Here is a 22,631-nt window from a genome sequence, read left to right as displayed (position 1 = left end):
GGAGGAATCATACTCTCCCTTCCATTGACATCAGGTTTGTCATGTGACTCACTTTAACCTACGAAATGTAAGCACGTGACATGTCACTTCCAAGTGGAAGCTTTGGGCTATAGTGTGTTGTTTGTCACAGGTCTTTTCCCTTTTCTGTGGGAGCCACAATCACTTCGATTGTGTGAGAAAAACACATCCGTTATAAGTCATGGAGATTTGGGGATCATTTGTTAATTCATCCTACTCTAGCTTATCCTAATTGAAAACATATCCATCAATCTCCCCACATACATCCACTTTGGGTTTCGTTCTGTTATAAATATAATAGGATCAAAGGGGTGCTGCCAGTGCCACATTGTTTTGTAAATTTTGGTGAACGGGTTCTTTCAGATCTTTCTACTGAAACCCTAGGAATCAGGCTACAGAACTAATAGGGACAAAATCTGGTAATAGCCACTACGCTGGATCCCCACACAGTACTTAACCACAAACAGTATGCCTAGACACTGGGTCAAGTTCGTCATACCTGACTTGTTTTTCCATAAACTAAATCATTTCCTAGAAAACTTCCGATTCTTATAAATGATTTTCTGGAACCTTTTTTTACCGTAAGCATATCACCAGCCACCTCAGATATATGTCAATCTTCACCAGGGCTGATAAGCAAAATATCAAAGAGCTAGCATGGCATTATAGTATACTGGTGTGGTGCTATGCTCAAAAAGGTCTTCCCTTACTAAAATCTATACTACACATTTAGTAATGCTGTGTTCTCATAGTTTAAATGTTTTAACTTTTTCCATTTAATTCTTTAATCTATCTGGAATTTATTTTGGTGCACAGTATTAAATCAGAATTTAACTTTGTTTTCTTTTTTCCCCAAATAGTTAATCATTTGCGCTAGGATTATTTATTGAAAATCTATAATATTTTTACTTAATGAAAATGCTAACATCCTTGTGTGATAAATACTTGTTGTCGCTGTTGTTGGCTGCCATCAAGTTGGCTCCTGACTCATGGTGACCCCATGTACAATGGGATTGGACCTTTGTGATTCATAAGGTTGTCACTGGTTGATTTTCAAAAGTAGATCACCAGGCCTTTCTTTCTAGTCTGTCTTTGTCTGGAAACTTTGAAACCTGTTCAGCATCATAACAACACACAACCCTCCAATGACAGATGGGTAGTGGCTACCCCTGAGGTACACTGGCCAGGAATTGCAACCAGGTCTCAGGCATAGAAGGCAAGAATTCTACTACTGAACCATCACTGCCCTCTAATAAATACTTCCTTTTACTTAAATATGTTCTAATCTTTCTATTCTAGTGCATCTGTTGGTTCCTATTTTCACCATAGTTTCAATATTGTATGCCTTCATAATACGTTTTCCTATCTAGGGTGTATGGTGTGCCCGATGCAAACTATGGTATTTTCAATTGCCTTATATGCATGCGAAAGCTGGACAATGAAAAAGGAAGGCTGAAGAAGAATTGACATGTTTGAATTGTGGTGTTGGTGAAGAATATTGAATATACCATGATTGACAGAAGATTGAAAAATCTGTCTTGGAGGAAGTACAGCCAAAACGTTCCTTAGAAGGGAGGATGGCAAGACTTCATCTTCCTTACTTTAGACATGTCATCAGAAGGGACCAATCTCTGGAGAAAGACATCACGCTGCAACGATGGGCTCAAACACAGCAATGAGTGTGAGGATGGTGCTGCACCAGGGCAACATGTTGCTCTGTTATACACAATGAGTAGGAGTCAATTTGGTGGCACCTAACAATAACAAATCATATGATATTTCTTTTTCAAAATATTCTTGGCTATAATCCTATTTCTTTCTCTATATGACTTAGAAGGAAACTCTGGTGGCGTAGCAGTTGAGTACTGCGGCTGCTAACCAAAGGGTCGGCAGTTCGAATCCGCCAGGCGCTCCTTGGAAACTCTATGGGGCAGTTCTGCTCTGTCCTCTAGGGTCGCTATGAGTCGGAATCGACTCAACAGCACTGGGTTTGGTTTGGATTTTTATGACTTAGAAAATTACTTTGTTGTCCTTGTACCTCCTAAAAAACTCTTTTGGTATTTATATTTGAATTTCCCTAAAATGACAGAGTAATTTGGGGGAAATTAGATGGAAATCTTTGAAATTCCGTCTTTTTATCCAAGAACTTGGTAATTCTCTTGATTATTTCGAATCTGTTTATTTTTAAGCCTTCTTTCATATTCTTTAGTCAAGCTTATATTTTTCTTCCTAAGGATTTTAATCTTTGTTAAGTTTATTCCTAGACATTTATTTTTAAGTCATTATATAAATTATACTTTTTTAATCCATTCAATTTACTCACTTTTTTTCTGGCATTTATGAAAGTTAATATTTTTTTATATTTCTCTTATGTTTAGTCACACTATTCAATTTTCATATTAATCCTGATAATTCTAAGTTGATTTTTATGGTTTTTCCAGGAAGATGTTCCTATCACCTACACCTATTGTATATAAAAAAAAGAAAAAAAAAAACTCACTGGTGTTGAGTCAAATTCTAACTCACAGTGACCTTATAGGACAGAGTAGAACTGCCCCATAGGGCTTCCAAGGCTACAAATCTTTACTGAAGCAGATTGCCACATCCTTCTTCTGCAGAGTGGCTGGTGGGTTCGAATTACTGACCCCTCTGTTTTTCTGTTAGCAGCCGAGCACTTTAACCATTGTGCCACCAGGGCTCCTTATTGTATATACCTATACAATATGTATATGATAATTTCTCTTTTCTTGTTTTATTATATTGGCCAGAAGATCTAGAACAATGTACAGTGTGTTTTTGCTGTAATTGTATTATTGTGTTTCAAACAGCTCATCAAATTAAAAATTAATTTAAAAATGCTTGTAAAAATAAGTTCCATTTGTTAAGGTAATTATGGAGCCAGAGAATTTTAGATTCACAGTAACTTTTTTTTTTACCTGCAGATATTTAAAGAATAATGCTTTGTGCATAATTTGTTACACGCTAAAAAATACCACGTCAAAATTAACAATAACAGACCAAACACTTCCTTACTTGTTTTTTAGTCCACATACCCAGCTACTTCTTGAGCTCCTCTATCATCTATGACCTAGAATTGGACGTTTTGATTGAAATACATGACGAAAGAAGAACAAAATAATGCAACACATAAAAAATAGCCAACCTCTAAAACAAAGCAAGTATGTGCCTCTGGTCTACACAACAGCTATTCCCCTGTAAGTTTGCAGAGAATTGAGATGCTGTTATAAAACTCTAGTGGGCCACATGGTACAAATTGTGTTCCCTAATTAATTAGTCATGTATATCTAATTCTTGTTTTGAAAACTCATTCTGTGGTAGAAATGCCTATAATTGTAATAATCGCTGCCATTCTTGTCCCAGCCCTGAGTGCAGTGGGATAGCTTCTACTATTTAACTTTGGTTATCAAGGACAGTCTTGGTAATATCTGTTTTAACATGGCAAGTAGCTAACAGCTTCAGGTATAGGCTCTCCTATCTTCTCTCTAAAAACTATGAAGACGTGAAGATGAATATTTAAAGCAAATAAATAAAATTTTCTAATATTTGAATTTGGACAGAATTGAATTCAATTATAGACTAAGTGGGTCTGGATTAGCAAAAAAAAAAAAAAAAAGCCTTTCTCAGGATTCTGCTTATGTCAATCCATGAAAACAAGAACGCCTGAAAAGGGTAAAACAGCTTTTAAGAAATCCAGTATTTCTCCTGGATTCAGAGATATCGGAACCTTTAACAATCAGAGCACTGGTCAACTGTCTTTTCAAAGCCTGCCCAACACATTTCCACAGACAGACAAAAAGGGCAAATCTGAGAGGACAATTGAAGTCAATCAAATTCGTGGAGGTGTTGTCCCCATGAGAAAAGCATGAAGTGTGAAGAAAGTAAGAATCTGGTAGCAATCACTGTTTTATATGCAGAATTTCAGTCCAGACCTGCATAGAAGCTGGAGGTCGGGTGGGTAGGTAGGAAGATGCCACTTCAGAGGGTAAGGATTCATGAGCAAGGAGTTAACAGACACAGAATTTGACCCTGCCCTTTAGCTGCAAAGTATGGGAAGATCTCATCAGCTCCAACCCGTCATTATTTCCCTTCTGGACCTTTGGATTGGCTCCCTCATGGTCTCCCTGTTTCTCCCTGTGCCTGCCTCCTGTAGTCTGTTTTCACAGAGCAGCCACAGAGACTCCTTTAATATGTAAGTCAGATCACGTCACTGCTCTGCTCAAAATCCTACAGTTGGTTCTCATTTCACTCAGATATAAAATTCAAAGTCTTTACTATTGTCCCAAGGCTCTAATGTTCTAATTCCTTCCAACTTTTGTGTCTGAGTTCCTATCCTATCACTCTCTCCTCACTCACTCTGCTTCAGGCAAACAGGTCTCCCTGCTTTTCTTCGGACACTCCAAACAAGCACACTTCTGCTTCAAGTCATTTGTACTTACAGCTCCTTCTTCCCAAGACATATTCCCTTAATTCATTGGGGTTTCTGTGAAAATGTTAACTTATCAGAGAAGGGCCCTCTCCTCCATTCTCTGCTTCTTTACTCTGTTTTGCTTCTCTTCCATTGCGCATATCACACATAGTATCTCACATATGTATTTGTTAATTCTTTGCCTCCTCTCAAGAACGGGACTTGGCCTCTTTTGTTATATCTGCACTGACTAGATAATACTTGGCAAAAAGCAGGCACTCAGTAAATATTTGTTGAGTGGATGAATGGACAGATGGATGCAAGGATGGATGAATGGATGGACGGGTAGGTGGGTGGGTGGTTCGATGGATGGGGTTCAGAAACCATAAAAGTTAGCAGAAAAAAATAAGTTTTTACCTGGTATGTTTAAGAACCCTGAGCCTGGACATAATTTTTTTTTTTTTTTTTTTTAAGGAATGAGGAAAGGGAAAGGGGACTTGAGGGACACATTATAAAAATACTGCCAATCTAATGACCTGCCTTTGTAGGTAACTTTTCATTCAGTCTTTATGCTCATAACTTTCTTTATCCTTAAAAAATAAAAATAACTCAGACTTGGTTTCTTTCTGTTAAATTTGCCCTCAACTAGTAGAGCCCTGTATATCAGTGAGTTTGGTTCTTTCTTCAGTCCAGGAGTACTGTATTCAATTTTGTCTTTGATTATTATACAACGTTTATTCTCTCTCTCCCAAAGACCCATTATCATCAATCTCTTACTCTTTGTCCTCTAAACATGAGTTGTAACATTATCTCTCATTGTATTCATCACTTTTTCTTGTGCCCTGAATTCTAGATACTCCCATGTTTCTGAGTCATACACCGCTGATTTAGTTGCCTAATGCAATTTAAAATTCTGCACTGCCATTATGGGTTTCCTTATATTTTCCCTTTATCTCAGGCTACAACTTTTTATCATAGACTGCTGTGATATCATCCTATCTTTCTACTTTCACTTCATAGAGAGCAGAAAATACATGTTGTCTCAAATGTATTTCTATTTTTTTTCAAGCTGTCTTGTTTTGAATCCTATATTTTCTTCCTTTTATGTTGAAATATCTTTTCATGGGACTCAAGTTGTTTCTTTTTCTTATTTCTTAGCTTTGATTATAGATGTGTCAATCCTTGCCTGATATTTGTGAAAGATAGTGTGAGAGATCTCCTTATATCCTGTATTGTCCATCTGGATGCATCTATAGTTCTCTAGAGGGTAAACCCATTGCTGCAGAGTCGATTTCGACTCACAGTGACCCTAGAGGACAGAGTAGAACTCCTCCACAGGGTTTCCAAGGAGCAGCTGGTGGCTTAGAACTGCCGACCTTTTGGCTAGAAGCTGAGCCCTTAACCACTGTGCCATTAGGGCTCCCCCTAGGGAGGTGGCACATGGTTTTTTTCACTATCAGGCAAGGGAACTAACAGATTCTATGGATTAGACTAGGTAGGAAGCCAGTGGCCATCGGAGGCCTCTCCCTTGTTGCTTTTGTTTGTTTGTTGAATTTGGTGGAGCTACCGAGCTGAGCACCAGCTAACACTATTTTGTATCCCATGAAACTCAACCTGTGCTTCGGTTAAATGATGTGACTCAATGACTTTCCTAGTGATGCTGCCACTGCATTAGGGAACTGTCCTACCATGTCATGCAGGACTTGCTGCTGACCTGCTTCCTGTTGGATGCTACCATCTTTGACCATAGAGGCAGCTGCTTGTTGACTAAGGAGTGAAACTTACACATCGTCCTTCCCATATGTACTATGACTTATACCTTCCCTTTAGCCATTCACCTGTCCAAGTTTGAGAAGCTGTGCGGTTCTGCTGTTCTTCTAACTTTCCACATCTCCTGTTGCAGCCCTCATTGTCCTCCTGTGATGTGGTTTTCGTTTCTCTCACCCCAGGAGAAATTCCTTGAAGTAAGTAGCATATGTATGCCATCTTCCCCACTTTCCCCCGCAGATGCAGGTTTTTTTTTTCTCTTTGTATACTCCTCAGGCAAGGTCCTGGAAGTTAAGAGAGGAGGAGGAGAGGATTTGGACTCTGTGTCTGGATCTCTATTTTACATGGAAGTTCTGCTTTATTCATTCCTGCATCTCACTCTGGATCAAATGTTGTGCCTGTGACTTGGTAGAAAATTAATCAGCGTTGGTTGGATGCATAGATACACATGGAGGCGGAAAACCCAAGGCGTTAGGTGATTTTCCCAAGGCTTCACAGATTATGCATGCATTCCGACCCCTTTTTAAGGTTCTTGGTCAGATGCTAGTCATGCTTCAAAGCCTGGATTAAATACCTTTTTTTTCTATAAGTCTTGTTTTTTCTGTTCCCTTAGGTCTAAAGTAGTTTTTCCCACACTGAGCTCCTGAAATACTTTTCCCTAAATTTCTCTTAACTACTTTCATCTTTGTATTATAGTTATTTATGGACCAATCTTATTTCACATATGCCTTGCAACAAGATAAAAATACTTCCTCTTAAATGGAGCAGATTTTGATATCCTGTAGCATCTTTATAGGGCTTAAGAATGAAAAAGGAAGGGCAAGTTTGAATTGTCATCCAATGATATTATTTTCCACCATTCCTAAGCATGTCCTGGAAACCCCAGCCATCTCCATGGACAGGCAGACATATCCAAATTGTTAGCCTTCTAAATCAAAGGCTGGCAAGTTTTTTGTTTTTTGTTTTTTTTTAATAAAAGACAAGATAGTAAATATTTTAGATTTTGCAGGCCATACAGTCTGTGTTGCAACTACTGAACTCTGCTATTGTAGCTTGAGAGCAGCCACAGACCATGTATAAACAAATGAGTATGTCTGTTTTACAATTAAACCTTATTTACAAAATCAGGCAATGGCCCGTGGGTCATGGTTTGCTAGCCCCTGTTCTAGATCATGGGTTTCACCACCAGGAAAGTGAGAAATAGGCAGGATTTCCTGGTCAGATGCAGACATACTCTTGACAGGGCAGCGGACCACTGTCCACAGGGGAGGAGGGATCTTCCCTGTAACCAATCAGCACCACAACTCTGTTTGTGTAGCAGTCTTCTTTAGCCAATGGCAGAGAAGGATTTATCAAAAGCCTAACAGGAACTTTGACAAGAAATCTTACACTTCCAATCAAATGTTATCAAACTTTGTAGAAGTGACCCATATTGAGAAGTGACCTGTATCTCAGTAAGTTAGCATAGAAACACCTCATAAAACAATCTTTAGAAAATTCAATAGCAAGCACCACTCTGTGGAATATTTTAAAGAGGTCCCATCTGTGATTTTTTCCTAGCAAAGTAGGCTCCAGCTAAGGCAGCTGTTTGCACAATCTTATGGCAGCGAACTCTGCAAACTGACCTACTTCTTCCAAACTCAGCTCTGCAAATTGCGTGGTTCAAACAAGCCCTGTGTGTGACAGGTTTCCTTTTCAGATTCTGCAACCTGGCTGCTAGTTCATTACTGCCAACTTTGAAATTCGCCTTGATAGTTTCCCAGCTTTTACAGGAACTCTTGAGGAAAAAGTAGGCAATTGGTATAAAACGGTCATGTGTTGAACACAGGTAACTTCTCTGGGATCACATCTTATCACCCCAGACTGTGTCCTCTTCCAAAACCAAAAACCAAACCTAGTGCCGTCAAGTCGATTCCGACTCATAGCGACCCTATTTAGGGAGTCTCTTTTTCACAGCCTGGGAGGATGTCCCTTATCCTTATTCATATGCCTCATGCCTTATTCATTCATCTTGGTGTTGCCCAGAAATCCCAGCACAGTGTTTATCAGTAGTAGCTGCTCGGTAAGTATTAGTGCAGTGAATGAATGAATGCATGCATAAATGGGTGAAAGGGAACAAGGAGCAGGACAGACAAGGAATGCGTGGGCAGGAGAGAACAATACTTTCTCTTGTTTCTTTCTCAGGTTAATTAGCTCCATTCATTCATTCATTCACTGATAAATACTGATTGAACATGTTGTCTGAGCCAGGCACTCTTATGCATTAGACACCTCCCCTCCTATCAGGTATAGAAAGTGTTGGGTCAACACTGAGACAGTACTCTGGGGATTTGACTCTTAAGCTAAGAAGAGAAAATTTGAATTCAGAATATTACTCTTACATGTGTCTTTTTTGTGGTAATATATATATATAACTTACAACTTATAAAGATTCCTGGTGGCGCAGTGGTTAAGAGCTCAGCTGCTAACCGAAAGGTTGGCAGTTTGAATTCACCAGCTGCTCTTTGAAAACCCTATGGGGCAGTTCTACTCTGTCCTATGGGGTCACTAGGAGTTGAATCAACTCCCCATAATGGGTTTGGTTTTGTTTTTATAGCTTATAAAGAGAAGAGGAGAGAGAATAGAAGATAACAATAGGCTAATCTTAACAGGATTGATTGAACCCTGCCCTCCCCTTTTTACCGAAATCAACTGTTCACAAGGTGGTCTCTGGCCCTCCACCCATCTGCAGCTGTGATACCTTTTGAAATTTAAATTAAGCCTAGCTTTAAAAAAAAAAAAAAATACAGGAAAGAAAAGATTAGCAATTTGGGGTAGAAAAAAAAAAGCCACTGGCAGGATTAATTTTGGGTCAGGAATTTTTATGTTTAATATTGGATTTTGTGGTTAAGAAAAACCTTAAAATCAAAGTGAGATGTTTGTTATTAATTTTTCTCTGTGACATTTTATGTATTTTATTTTATGCATTTAAAAGCATTATTTGGAGAAGGGGCCTACCGGTTTCACTAAAACTCCCAAAGGGGCCCATAGCACGCACACAAAAATGGTTAAGAATCTCTGCCTTAGACTCATATAACATTTTTCCTATAAGAATCTCAAGCCATGAAACGTTAATCTTCATTAGATTGGCATGGGGATAGAGAAGGGTTAGAAGTTATTATTACTATTGGTTTTGAATGGCTCTTGAGTTCTGCCAAATATTGATGGTGATCACTAAGAACAGGAATGGATACACTACCAACAGCATGTAATATAGACCCAGTTCCCTGGTCACGTGGGTGTCTCCACCTACTCCCTCCACCAAATGCAATCATTTCCTGACACATCCCCAGACAGGCTGACAGGAAATCATCAGCTTTTTATTTTTTTTCATAAAAAATAGCCAATACTTACTAAATATTACAATGTTTCAAGCACTGTCCTAAACACTTCACGTTATTAACTTATTCAATCTCTCTAACAGACTTACAAAAGAGATTCTGTCAGTATCTCACCCCACCCCATTTTAAAGATGAAAAAACTGAAGCACAGAGAAGATAAAGAGCATGTCTAGGGTCACATGATTGGTAACTCCAGGAAGGCTGGATCCATATACCATGCACTTACATGCTCCATGATACTGCTTGGCATGAGTCAGGGTGCTTAACTCTAGCTCCCAGCTTCATGCAGGGAGACAGGTTCCTTACTTCCCACCATAAGGGTACACATTCAACCACCATTTCCTATGGGAAGTTTTATTTCTGTCCTTTTTTGAACCTGAAGCATGGTCTGTAATTAACATGGCGGGTTTTCCCTGTATTTTTGGTCCATGGAAATATTTTGGAGGGGGATTTTAAGGAGGGAAGGTTTTTTGTTTTTTTTTTTTTTTTTTGCTTAATTCTACTTAATTGTTATACATCTATATATTTTCAAAATATTTTACCTATCATTTCTATATATTTGGAGTGGAGAGTAGAGATCTTTGCATGTACTCACTCTACCATCTTGCCCAGAAGTCTTCTTTCCATTTTGACTCTGTTGCCAGATTTTCTAAGAAATAGATTCAATGGCTCCCAATACCTGCAAAATAAAATACAAATTATTTAGCATATGTCTGATTGAGCATTCTCACAATGTCTGATGAGCATGGCAAACAACTTGGCTTCATCCAACCTTTCCTCCTCTCAGCCCACGTTTCAATCATACTAGATTATTTGCTCTCTTCTCGCAATGTCTGATGAGTTAATACTAGTTGTTACTCAAGGTCCAGTTCAAAACTCATCTCCTCCACGTAGTTTTCCCTGAGGCAGATTAATTGCACCTCATCTATGTTCCCAAGCACTTCAAGCAGTGATCTATCATAGCATTTAATCACACTATAGTCTAGATTATGTGTCTTTTTTTCTCCGCCTAACTCTGAGTCCCACTAAAACATGATGATATATTCTTTATCTTTGGATTCTTGTTACCTAGTACACAGTGGGTGTTTAAATACATGTAATTTGTTGAATTAGAATTGACACTAATCCCTCACTGTCTTTGTAAGTATGTTTCTGGTATCTATTCCATGTCACTTCCTTGGTATCGCTGACCAAATCTACACAGCAACAGAGCTCTAGAACTCAAATATAGAGTGAGTTAACTTAGGTTCAATTCGTACAATCAAATATTTTCATGTTAGGAAAGGATGCTAAGCACTATGTAGTCCAGTTACCCATCTATGATACTGATATTCTCTACAACTTCCTAACCTAGCAATCATCTAGAATTTGACATTCTCTTTCTTACAGCCTGTCTTCATCCCATGAACACAGCGTGGTGATGGCTGGCCTCTTTCCCAGTGCTGTATCTCCACTTGCCCTCTGGAACTTCTCAGCTCTGCAAAGTTCAACAGCAGTGAGAAGGGATTCAGAGTCAGTATTCCTCAGCTGTCCTCCAACCTACACACATTGCCCTTCCAAACCCGCAGATGACGGCTGAGTTCTGTCAAGGTCACTTCATTTCTTTTCTACTGTAATTTTAAGAGGTAGATTTGGATTAGCTTTTTGATCCCCTTTGTACTCTATTTAGCAGAAATTCCTTAAAGGTCTTGCAAGGGAATGATACTTTTCCCTAGTTCTACAGCTAAAGTTGATTTTTCTCTGATTTTTTTAATCTTTTTTATTAGGTCAATGAGGATCTAGGAGTAGAGGGTGGTGTGAGGCTTGTTCACATAGGAAAGCAAGGGCAGACACTCTCTCCTATCCCCAAACTTATTCTTTCTCAGAAGGGAGAAATGCTAATTGTGTGTAGTCAAATTCGAAGACTGGATTCATGACTGAATTGTGTTTTCCAGTAAACAAGGTCATTGAATGATTAAGGTCACATATGTGGCCATGACTTTCTCTCCTTCTTTACATTTCTCTCAGGTAAGCTCACTCTGGGTATCTCTCGCCCACTTCAAAATACTTCATCCTTTCTCTTCTCTTCACATGAGCATGTTTGAGCATTCTCATATCTTTGCTGTGCAAACGGTAAGCTGCAAGATGTGAGTTCTGTACTTTGTTGGAAAGACTTGTTCTGGGTATAGGCACATGCCCTGATGATAAAGACTGCTGGCATTTGATCTCCCATTGACTCCTGTCTCTTGTGTGTACAACTCCACTGAGAGGAATCCACTGGACAGTCTATTCTGCCTATATCAGACCAGGCCTATAGCAGATACTTCTTGTTGTCAGCTGCCAACAAATTGATTTTGGCTCATGGCAACCCTATGTGCGCAAAGTAGAGCTACTCCAGAGGGTCTCCAAGGCTGTAACCTTTCGGAGGCAGATCACTAGGCCTGTCTTCCAACACGTCTCTGGGTAGGTTTGAACTGCCAACCTTTCAACTAGGAGTCAAGCACTTAACCATATGCACAACCCAGGGACCCCTGTATCAGATACTACAGCCCTGAAAAGAAGTTTCCACTTTGGACAGACACAGCATGAAAGGTCTAGAGAGGACACTGCTGGCAAAGGAAACTTCACTGCCCACCAGCTCTACAGACTCCTGCTAGTGAATAGGCAAAGGGGAAAAATTACTTAAGGCTTTCAGAAAGGCAGAAAGTAGAGACTAGCTTTAGGGGTGAAAAGACCCACATGACAGCACCTATCATAATAGAAATAATGTTATTCTTTCCTACAAAGAGAAATGATGTTTGCCTCAAATCCATCTGTTCCCTACTTGTCAGCTCTGGAAACCAAAAGAAGCGAGGGTATAGTGCCCAGCACACAAGCAGACATCTGCCACTCATGGTCACACATCATCAATTTGGCCAAATAACTTCATTTTCCAAATGCATAGCACCTCTTACGTTTGGACAGCTGTCACCAAACAGATGTGGACTCAAAGAACTTCCCAAACAAATCCTTCTCCACCAAAGCAGTGTAGGGAAGGAGGTGGGCCTATTTGGGGAGCAGGGCTTATCAGCTGGGAGAGTTCATTTAAGCTGTCACAAGGACTGACTGAATGTGCTGCTCCGTGTCTTTACTTGCCTATGTGGTTCCTGGTCATACAGGATGGAGTCCCTGGGTGGCACAAATGGTTAAGCGCTCAGCTACTAACTGAAAGGTTGACAGAGGCACCTTGGAAGAAAGGCCTGGCGATCTGCTTCTGAAAGGTCACAGCCTTAAAAACCCTAAGGGGCACAGTTCTACTCTCCAACACATGGGGTCGCCATGAGTCAGAATCAACTTCATGGCAACTGTGGTTGCATACAGAATAAGAAAATAACTGTTCTAGAAAGGAGGCTGCTGTGATATTATAGAAAAAAGAGCTAGGTGTTAGTGATTAAATGCTGAGTGTAAACAGACCTAAAACTTACAGTTTAGAATAAATCAATGGTTAAACGCTCAGCTGCTAACTGAAAGGCTGCAGGTTCTAATCCATCTAGTGGCTCCATGGGAGAAAGACCTGGTGATATTCTCCTATAAAGATTATAGCCTAAAAAATCCTATCGGGCAGTTCTACTCTGTCACATGGGGTTGCTATAAATAGAAATTGACTCAACAGTACCTAACAACAACAAGATTCTCATATAGTCCCACCCATAACAAAAGGCACTCAAGTTGATTCCAACTCATAGCGACCATATAGGACAGAGTAGAACTGCCCCATAGAGTTTCCAAGCAGCACCTGGTGAATTTGAACTGCTGACCTTTTGGTTAGCAGCCATAGCTGTTAATCACTACACCACCAGGGTTTCCATATACAGTTCCACAGACACATTTAAAATATACATAAATGGGTGAATATAGTTGGTCCTCACTCTCCAAGTTCCCATATAATTAACTCCAAGGCAGAATCTTAGAGAAAATATGAGATTAAATCCCTAATTCAGACTAATGAAACAAAATTATAGATAAAAGCCAGAGGCAGGGTGTAAAGAAATAATGTTCCTCCAGCTAAAGTTCACCTTCCCATGGACTTAACTGCTTTTCAAATTAAGCTCTGCACTAAAGCTGTGTGAGCTTGCACAAGTGACAACATCTTTGACCCTCAGTTTCCATATGTGTTAAACGGGGATAATGAAAGCTATGTGACAAGCCTTAGAGGAACCAATATTTCCAAGAGTAAATCCAAAGGATTACAAACAGATGGTTACACTTGCTCCAGCCCATTCCCAGACAGACTGAGGAATTACAAATTCTACTTTCCATGGCTTGTTGCACTGTAAGAATTTAGTACCACAGTGTATGTGATGGTCCTTCCTTCCCTGGGGCAGGACAAGGTTAAGAAAATTAAAAATAAAAACAAAGCATCAAGTAATATAAGAAACCACTTCCTCAGGAACTGTGTATGGCCTTGTCAGCTGCCCAATCATTTGTTAAAGTCCACGCCACTCTAGGGAGAAATGAAGGACGATATGTAACGGTGAGGAGGGCCAAGTACACAATGGACAACTGTCTGGGGACTGACCTCCCAGGAAGATGGGAGCCTCACTCCCAGACACCGGAAACGGAAAATTATACAATGAGAAATTGCAAAGAGAAACTATGGGTCTCCTCTGTGTCACTGAGTTATGTCTCCTCTCTCTTTGGCTATGTATGGAGATCCCTCCCTATTCCATTCTGCTCACAAATCTAGTTCCTGCCATTTGTAAAGTATAAAAATCAGTGCCCTAGTTATCTAGTGCTGCTATAACAGAAATACCACAAGTAGATGGCTTTAACAAACAGAAATTTTTTTCTCACACTTTAATCCAAAACCAAACCAAACCTGTTACCATCAAGTTGATTCTGACTCATAGCAAGCCTAGCCCAAAAAACCAAAACCAAACCCAGTGCCGTCGAGTCGATTCCGACTCATAGCGACCCTATAGGACAGAGTAGAACTGCCCCATAGAGTTTCCGAGGAGCACCTGGCAGATTCGAACTGTCAAACCTTTGGTTAGCAGCCATAGCACTTTACCATTATGCCACCAAGGTTTTCAGCACAGAGTAAAGCTGCCCCATAGGGCTTTCAAGGAGCGGCTGGTTGATTCAAATTGCCAGCCATTTGAATTCAGAGCACACAGCTCTATGGGAAGTTTTTCTCTCTCTATTGCCTCTGGGGGAAGGTCCTTATCTCTTCAGATTCTGTTTCCTAGTTCCGTGGAGATCTCCATGTGGCTTGGCATCTGTCTTTCCCCGTCTCTGCTTGCTTTAATCTGCTTCTTTTATGTCTTATAAGAGACTGACTCAAAACACACCGTCTACTAATCCTGCCTCATTAACATAACAAAGACAACCCGTTCCTAAATGGGATTATAACCACAGGAATAGGGGTTAAGATTTACAGCACATATTTGGGGGGACACAATCAATCCATAACAGTCAGGCATGTGAAACTCAGCTTTCTCATTGAAATCTCCCCCAGGTTTTTTTTTTTAATTAGGAATTATTATCCCTAATTTGTAGATGAAGAAACTGAGACTCAAAGACAAAACTACTGCTCAAGGACATGTAGTTAATAAGGAGAGAAACTGGGTGTCCTTGTAGTAGCCTCACAGAGTTCTTTGGAGTTACACTGGTCCTTTGCTCGTTTCCATTTAGATATTAATTGTTTTTGGCCACTGAATCATCTCTGATGCTGAACTGAGCCTGACACTATTCAATAACTTCTTCAAGTTCATTTTTCTTAGTAAAAAGGAGCAGAGGTTCACAAGAACAACTACGAATCCCCTTTTACATATGGGACTCACTGATGCTTATATATTCAGGGTTATTCAGGATCATTCAAAATTCAAAAGGAAGCACAAGTATGGAAATATCTAGCCAAACCTCCAAGGTGACACTCTCTATTCAATAAGGCTCAAATTATTAGCTGCGAGGTATTGAGCTCTGAGTCCTCATTCTTTGTCTACACAATGGGAATAATAATAAAACCCATTGCTGTCGAGTCAATTCCAACTCATAGTGACCCTATAGGACAGAGTAGAACTGCCCCATAAGCTTTCCAAGGAGCAGCTGGTGGATTCCAACTCCAGACCCTTTGGTTAGCAGCCAAGCTCTAAACCATGGGCCACCAGGGTGCTGGGAATAATGATACATTACTATTATTATCATAACTCACACAGTGTTATGATGAGGATAACAAATAGTGATTATTTTGAGGATTGCATTGGCCCAGAAATTACCTAAGTGCTTCATACATTTTTCACCAATAGCTAAATGCAATGTCCCACTTCCAGGATGGATGAGGAAGCTTCCAACAGACAGACTCTCTAACAGCTGATAGCTATAAACTCTGAACAAAATGCCCAAAAAATGACCAACCACCTAGAGCTCTGGGGTGTCATCAAAAGAAAAATTTAAAGGGTAGTCTAAACTTGACAGAAGCAATTGTCATGAGATGAATTTCCCATTTGGGTTTTTTTGCTGGATGGTGGACTACAGTCATGATGTAGGGAGGCTAAAACTACCGTAGAAAATCCGATAAATTGTTGGCATAAGAAACAAGGGGATGGAAACTGGGGCAAACATAGCTGGTGAAGAGTGATGGGGGAATCTCAGAAACGAGAGAGCAAGGAGACAAGAACCTTAATATCTGTGTCTAAATTGCCTAAGTCTGTAGTTGATGCCTGGGGCATACATGCATGGGATAGACTACAAGCAGCCAAGCTAAATATAGAATAATGAAATTGAGATTTGAGTTGCCACTCACTAACCAAGTTAATGGCGGGCTATAAACATCAACATTCTTTGGAAGGATACAACAGAATATACAACATAACATTCATAGTGTCCAGAATACAACCCAAAATTACTCAGCATATGAAGAGCAAGAAAAAAATGTGACTCATTCTCAAAGACAAAGACAATCAACAGAAGCCAACCACGAGATGTCTCAGATGTTAAAATTATCAACCAAGGATTTTAAAATAGTGAGTATAACTATGGTCAACGAGGTAAACGAAAATATGTTCATAATGCATGAAAAGATAGGCTATCTCAGGAGAGAAATAGAGAATATTAAAAAGAATCAGTTGGCAATCTTAGAACAACAACAACAACAAAAATCTGAAATTTAAAATTCATTGGATGGGATCAATAACAAAGTAGAGATGACATACAGAAAAGTCAATAAACTTAAGAGAGATCAATAAAGATTATCCAAGCCAAAAAGGAGAAAGAAAAAGATTGAAAATAAGACACACAGGGGTTTGTGGAGAAAAAAATTCAAAAGATCTAATATATATTAGAGTCATGAAAGGAAAGAAGAGAAAAATAGGGTAGAAAAAATTATTTGAAGAAATAATGGTTGAAAATTTCCCAAATTTAGTGAAAGACATACCCTTATAAATTCAAGGAGCTTGATAAAACTCAAACAGGGCGGGGCCAAGATGGCTGACTAGGTAGAAGCTACCTCGGATCCCTCTTGCAACAAACACTCGGAAAAACAAGTGAATCAATCACATACATGACAATCTACAAACCCTGACCATCAGACACAGATCTAAAGAGTTGACCTGAGTGACAGAGACTGAGAACGAACAACCACGGGGAAGCAGCGACGGTTTTCGGAGCCTGGAGGCAGTGTCCCAGTCAGGAAACCTTGGCGCTGGGCTTTGGACTGGGTGCAGGGGACCTGAGCACGGCATCCTGAGATGGTGCAAACACGGGACACAGCCCTAGCCCCCAGAAGTGACCTTGGGAGAAGCACAGCCAGTGCACGCAGGCAGCGCAGCTACACGGCTGACAGGAGGAGAAGTCACCGGGAGGTGGCGACTAGTTTTGGAGCCTGGAGTGCGGCGTCCCAGCTGGGGAACCTTGGCGCTGGGCTTTGGATTGGGGTTGGAGGAACTGACCATGGCTTCTGAGACAGCACAAGCACGGGACGCGGGCCTGACCCTCAGGGGCAATCTCAACCGAGCCAGTGCACACAGTCAACACGCCCCTCAGGAATCTCAGATAAAACAGTCATCCCAAGCAAGATAAGTAAACTTTGTCTATATTCCAGGGTGCTACTCTCTCCCATTTATCTGAACCCTCCCCTCCCTTTCCCAGGCAGCATCATTGAAGTTGGAATTTCCTGAGCCAGAGAGTGAAGTGCACTGCAGGGTTTTTTTTTTTTTTTTTTTTTTTGGTCTTTTCCTAACCCATTCTTCTGGCCTGAGAGAAGCAGCTACAAAAAACCCAGGGACCAAAAATCCTTCCCTAATTGGACTAAAAATACAGAACCAGCTCCAGCCAAACATATGTGATCCACAGTCTTGGGCTTTCATCCCTACAGGGAACAAGGTGGCTATTATAATGCCAAGGCATTTCTGATAGGGATCTGCCTGTAATTGTTTTAGCAGATTACTGCAAAGACAAGTTTCCCAGGTCTGATATCTCTGCGTATTCAACAGAGCCCTCACTGACCCACAACAGGGAACTGAGGGCTGAAGCTCCCCCAAGACCACCTAGCCCCCTGCCTTAGGGGTCTAAGGAGGGTGACACCTACCAATCCGTAGAGGTACTTGCATTGGGGGCCTAAGGTACAGCTGCAGAGCCCACCCACCAACGTGCTTTAGGAATGGAGACACACCTACCTCACTGACACTTGGGGGAAGCCTGTCAGCATCCTGCCCCCCCGGAGTGTGAACCCCTGCTGCTACTAGAATCTGGTGCACACAACTATCACCACTACTTCTCTAGGTAGATAGATGACAGTCTGTACCACACACTTGATGACCCAAAATCAGATTCTACTCAAGAATAGTGAACGGACTCCTAGGCTTATATATCTGGTAACAGCCCAAACCAGCTGGTAATAGGACATAAGTGATTCAAGGGCTACAACAATCAAGACAGCACAATCTACTAGCCCATCTATGCATATTGAAAGAAAACAAAACAAGATAAGACTCAGTGAGCAAATATAGAATAAATCACTACAATATCTTAGAGATGGCTCGGAGACAGCAGTCGAGATCAAACCACATAAAGAAGCAGACCATGATTGCTTCTACAACTCCCCAAACTAAAGAATCAAAATCTTTCCCAAATGAAGATACAATCCTGGAATTGCCAGATGCAGAATATAAAAAAATAATTTACACAATGGTTCAAGAAAGCAGGAATGACCACAGAAATGAAATAAGGCAATCTACAGAAAAAGCCAAGCAACGCACTGATAAAGCAGTTGAAGAAATCAAAAAGATTATTCAAGAACATAGTGGAAAAATTAATAAGATGCAAGAATCCATAGAGAGCATTCAGAAATCCAAAAGATTAACAGTAAAATTACAGAATTAGACAATGCAATAGGAAGTCAGAGGAGCAGACTAGAACAATTGGAATGCAGGGTGGGGGATCTGGAGGACCAGGGAATTGACACCAACATAGCTGAAAAAAAATCAGATAGAAGAATTTAAAAAAATGAAGAAACCCTAAGAATCATGTGGGACTCTATCAAGAAGAATAACTTGCATGTGATTGGAGTCCCAGAACAGGAAGGGATAACAGAAAGTACAGAGAGAATAATTGAAGATCTGTTGGCAGAAAACTTCCTTGACATAGTGAAAGACAAAAGGATATCCATCCAAGATGCTCATCGAACCCCATTTAAGATTGATCCAAAAAGAAAATCACCAAGACATATTATCATCAAACTTACCAAAACCAAAGATAAAGAGAAAATTTTAAAAGCAGCCAGGGATAAAAGAAAGGTCTCTTACAAGGGAGAATCAATAAGAATAAGTTCAGACTACTCAGCAGAAACCATGCAGGCAAGAAGGCAATGGGATGACATATATAGAGCAGTGAAGGAGAAAAACTGCCAACCAAGGATCATATATCCAGCAAAACTCTCTCTCAAATATGAAGGTGAAATTAAAACATTTACAGATAAACACGAGCTTAGAGAATTTGCAAAAAACAAACCAAAGCTACAAGAAATACTAAAGGAAATTGGTCAGAAAACCAATAATATCAGATACCAGCACAACACAAGGTCACAGAACAGAACATCCTGATATCAACTCAAATAGGGAAATCACAAAAACAAATTAAGATTAATTTTAAAAAGAAAAAAACGCTCAAAACAGGGAATCATTGAAGTCAATACGTAAAAGATCACAATAATCAAAAAGAGGGACTAAATACAGGTGGCATAGAACTGCCATATGGAGAGGGATACAAGGCAATATAGGACAATAAAAGTTTACATTTTTACTTAGAAAAATAGGGGTCAATATTAAGGTAACCACAAAGAGGTATAACAACTCCATAACACAAAATAAAAACCAAGAAAAACGTAACGACTTAGCAAACATAAAGTCAAATACTATGAAAATGAGGAACACACAATTTTCAAAGAAAAACGTCTCAGCACAAACAAGTAAGTGGAAAAATGAAATTGTCAACAACACACGTAAAAAGCCACCAAAATGACAGCACTAAACACATACTTATCTATAATTATGCTGAATGTAAATGGACTAAATGCACCAATAAAGAGACAGAGAGTCTCAGACTGGATAAAGAAACACGATCCATCTATATGCTGCCTACAAGAGACACGCCTTAGACTTAGAGACACAAACAAACTAAAACTCAAAGGATGGAAAAAAATACATCAACCAAAAAAGAGCAGGAGTAGCAATATTAATTTCTGACAAAATAGACTTTAAAGTTAAATCCACCACAAAGGATAAAGAAGGACACTACATAATGATAAAAGGGACAACTGACCAGGAAGATATAACCATATTAAATATTTATGCACCCAATGACAGGGCTGCAAGATACATACAACAAACTTTAACAGAACTGAAAAGTGAGATAGACACCTCCACAATTATAGTAGGAGACTTCAACACACCACTTTCAGAGAAGGACAGGACTTCCAGTAAGAAGCTCAATAGAGACACGGAAGACCTAATTGCTACAATCAACCAACTTGACCTCATAGACTTATACAGAACATTCCACCGAACTGCTGCAAAGTATACTTTGTTTTTCTAGTTCACATGGAACATTCTCTAGAATAGACCACATATTAGGTCATAAAACAAACCTTTGCAGAATCCAAAACATCGAAATATTACAAAGCATCTTCTCAGACCACAAGGACATAAAAGTGGAAATCAAAAACAGAAAAATTAGGGAAAAGAAATCAAATACTTGGAAACTGAACAATACCCTGCTGAAAAAAGAGTGGGTTATAGAAGACATTAAGGAGGGAATAAAGAAATTCATAGAATGCAACGAGAATGAAAATACTTCCTATCAAAACCTCTGGGACACAGCAAAAGCAGTGCTCAGAGGCCAACTTATATCGATAAACGCACACATACAAAAAGAAGAAAGAGCCAAAATCAGAGAACTGTCCCTACAACTTGAACAAATACAAAGTGAGCAACAAAAGAACCCATCAGGCACCAGAAGAAAACAAGTAATAACAATTAGAGCTGAACTAAATGAATTAGAGAACAGAAAAACAATTGAAAGAATTAATAAGGCCAAAAGCTGGTTCCTTGAAAAAATTAACAAAATTGATAAACCATTGGCCAGACTGACTAAAGAAATACAGGAAAGGAAACAAATAACCCGAATAAGAAATGAGATGGGCCACATCACAACAGACCCAACTGAAATTAAAAGAATCATATCAGATTATTATGAAAAATTGTACTCTAACAAATTTGCAAACCTAGAAGAAATGGATGAATTCCTAGAAAAACACTACCTACCTAAACTAACACAATCGGAAGTAGAACAACTAAATAGACCCATAACAAAAAAAGAGATTGAAATGGTAATCAAAAGACTCCCAACAAAAAAAAAACCCTGGCCCGGAGGGCTTTACCGCAGAGTTCTACCAAACTTTCAGAGAAGAGTTAACACCACTACTACTAAAGGTATTTCAAAGCATAGAAAATGACGGAATACTACCTAACTCATTCTATGAAGCCACCATATCCCTGATACCAAAACCAGGTAAAGACACCACAAAAAAAGAAAATTACAGACCTATATCCCTCATGAACATAGATGCAAAAATCCTCAACAAAATTCTAGCCAATAGAATTCCACAACATATCAAAAAAATAATCCGCCACGACCAAGTGGGATTTATACCAGGTATGCAAGGCTGGTATTTAATATTAGAAAAACCATTAATGTAATCCACCATACAAATAAAGCAAAAGACAAAAACCACATGATCTTATCAATTGATGCAGAAAAGGCATTTGACAAAGTTCAACACCCATTTATGATAAAAACTCTCACCAAAATAAGAATTGAAGGAAAATTCCTCAACATAATAAAGAGCATCTATACAAAGCCAACAGCCAACATCACTCTAAATGGAGAGAGCCTGAAAGCATTTCCCTTGAGAACGGAAACCAGACAAGGATGCCCTTTATCACCGCTCTTATTCAGCATTGTGCTAGAGGTCCTAGCCAGAGCAATTAGGCTAGACAAAGAAATAAAGGGCATCCGGATTGGCAAGGAGGAAGTAAAATTATCTCTATTTGCAGATGACATGATCTTATACACAGAAAACCCTAAGGAATCCTCCAGAAAACTACTGAAACTAATAGAAGAGTTTGGCAGAGTCTCAGGTTATAAGATAAACATACAAAAATCACTTGGATTCCTCTACATCAACAAAAAGAACTTCGAAGAGGAAATCACCAAATCAATACCATTCACAGTAGCCCCCAAGAAGATAAAATACTTAGGAATAAGTCTTACCAAAGATGTAAAAGACCTATACAAAGAAAACTACAAAGTACTACTGCAAGAAACTAAAAAGGAACTACTTAAGTGGAAAAACATACCTGCTCATGGACAGGAAGACTTAACATAGTAAAAATGTCTATTCTACCAAAAGCCATCTATACATACAATGCACTTCCGATCCAAATTCCAATGACATTTTTTAATGTGATGGAGAAACAAATCACCAACTTCACATGGAAGGGAAAGAAGCCCTGGATAAGTAAAGC

The sequence above is a fragment of the Elephas maximus genome, chromosome 12, assembly GCF_024166365.1.
Source record: "Elephas maximus indicus isolate mEleMax1 chromosome 12, mEleMax1 primary haplotype, whole genome shotgun sequence".
NCBI lineage: Eukaryota > Metazoa > Chordata > Mammalia > Proboscidea > Elephantidae > Elephas > Elephas maximus.
The sequence above is the reverse complement of the archived record's forward strand: the minus strand, read 5'-3'. Positions refer to the sequence as shown.